A 2,821-nucleotide genomic window follows, 5' to 3' on the forward strand; every position below is an offset into this window, starting at 1 on the left:
CTCCTCCTCGAGCCGATCGATTCATTGGCCATGAATATTTCGTCCCGATTGTTTGTCCATCGGTTGAATCGGCGTCCATCGGCGAACGAGATTAAAAAGAAAATTTTGCGATTTCACTGCTTTTTTCTGCGAGATAAAAGGAGGTGTTATTTTATTAGCCGAGGATTTTCAACTCTTTTTTTCCTTTTTTCTTTTTTTCCCTCTCGATTTGAAAACGGAACTTAGAATTAACTATACGAATCGGGAAAATTTCGTTGGAAATTTATCTTCCTCGATAAAAAAAGAAAATAAAAAAAAATTGATGGAAATATTCGTGTTACGCGAGAATCGTACAAATTTATTAATAAATCGCGTTATATAAGAGGATATCGTTATAAGGAAAATGGTTTAAAGAAAAAAAAAAAAAAGAAAAAAAGTAATGTGTCATTTATGTCCTTTATCATCGTAACTGTATTATGACGTGATAAAATTTATTTTTAGAACCCGTTTTTTTTTCTTTTTTCTTCTTTTTTTAAGGTGTGCGATAATAAGATTGACATTTGTAAATATCAAACTGTTATAAAAACTTAATAGTTTCCTTATCGAGAGATTATTCGAGAAATATAATCCGAGTTATAGCACGAATAAAAATTCTGTCGTAAATCTATTTTACAACGCGAATATTTTCGAACATTTGTACGAGCCACGAATAGTTAAGAGGGGGTCGATTGTATTAATTTTGAAAAAACACGGAAAGAAAATGGTAAAAACGGAGGAGTTAAATGAAGGGGAACAGCTGATTCATCGTTTTCAGTAGAATCGTCCCGTTGCGGGTCAGACCGCAACACAAGAATATTTTCGTGGAAACGAGACTTTCCTCGGGAAATACCCAACGATCGGTCAACTGCGACCAATCTGTGTTTATTGGAATCTGTGAGAATATTTTCGATACGACGCGATCGAGGAAACTTTTCTCGTCGAAAATTTCATGAAATTTCTCGCCCATATATTCCTATGAAATTTTGAAAATTTTATATACGCCAATCCGTGCTCTCATCGATCTAATAAAATTATTTAATATTATAATAATTTAAATGCAATTTTAAATTGTAAATACTTTTTTTATTTATTCGAAGTTATCCGGTAAAAAATATTTGTGCAAATTTTTATTAGAATAATTTTGTTACTCTGATATTCTCGTATCGCGGAATGTAGAAAAATTAATTGTTTCGAAATCGAAAAATGTATCGACACGAAATTCTAAAAATCTAAACAAATCGCTTAAACAATAAAATTTTTATAATTTTTCAGAATTTTATAGAATTTGTATTTACAAAATTATTTCGAAGAATATTTGAATACCAATCGCATTCAATATTACACTACCCAATTTTCTTACATGTTTCCATCTCACGAAAGGCCGCAATTTCACGTCAGCGGCTGAGGATGCGTAACCACGTTCCCGCAGAAACCGCCAAGAACCTACCACCGATCCCAAAAAGAATATTCCTCAACCCCGACCAACAAAACCACCGACATCCCTCCACCACAAATACTGCTCTATTAAACTTTCTAAAAACATACTATTACGTAAGCTTCACACATTCACTAAATCAATCTTTCCATCAAATTGTCTTCGTCAAATCAATTCGAAAAAATAATAAAAGAATCGCGAAAGAACTCGAAGAAAAATTATCATTTACTACGTATTGATTCCTATTCGAATTATGGCTAGTATTATTTGTATGGGTGTTTATTTTGGAAACATCGTTATTGTTGATATTAGAGTTCGTTTCGAATCGTAAGTCTTTGTCGCGAGATAAATTTGTTCTATTGTGGAAAGTAGCATAGTTATCGAATTAAAATTTTCTTTCCGTGAAAAGAACGTGAAGAGAGAAAGAGTATAGCTATTGGTACCACGCTATGTTGTTTGTTCCATCCTTTTGACTACAGCGTGAGTCGCTAGTTCACTAAGTATATTGTACTTTCTTCTATTCTTTCCACAGAGAAAATTTTAGTTCATTTTCTTCCACTCTTTCATAAAGAATTTTTATTCAACTATATATAATATACTACTTTCTTCTATTCTTTCTACACAGAGAATTATATTAACCGTATTATTTTATTCCACTCTGCCTACGAATAGTGAAAATTTTTCTAAACAATCCTAATCCCTTCTAACAATCTCAAAAACCAATGCTGATTAAGCGTTAAATATACGCATAAATATACCGACCAACGTATAATTCGCCAACACATAATTCTCACATACATTCGCAAAACTATATCAATTTATTATTACTGTTCAAACGGACAACGCTTCACCAAAACACCACATTGTTTACGTATTCTTCAAAACCCATTTTAAACTCTACACAATCCTCAAATAAACAATCACAAACAATCACGAATTAATCACGAATTAAGAAAGCACGAAACCAAAAAACGAAACCAATTCCAAAAAAACAAACCTGATCCGTAAAAAAACGACTTGATTGACCGGCGAACACGCGGAAACGGAGGGAAGAATATCGAGCGACGCGAGCAATACCGTACGCGACCACGTACCACGCCGTACTGAGCGCAACGCCACGGTCGGAATAGTTTTGACGCGCCGCCGGCTGGCTCGCCACTGCGCATGTGCCGATATAATCCACGCTTCTACGCGCAACCAACACACGTGGAACGTCGAGTGAACGTACGCGGGCTCGAGGGAGGGGAGTTTGGATGGCCCAAGGGTGTTTTGACTCGCGAGCACACCGTTTCGTCCGCTCGACCTCGCTTCCTTCCACGGAGGGTGTCTGATCCGTCGAGGGGGGTGATCGATGAACAAGTGGCGAGG

Source organism: Apis dorsata, unplaced genomic scaffold (assembly GCF_000469605.1).
Source record: "Apis dorsata unplaced genomic scaffold, Apis dorsata 1.3 scaffold_5, whole genome shotgun sequence".
In the NCBI taxonomy this organism is placed as follows: domain Eukaryota; kingdom Metazoa; phylum Arthropoda; class Insecta; order Hymenoptera; family Apidae; genus Apis; species Apis dorsata.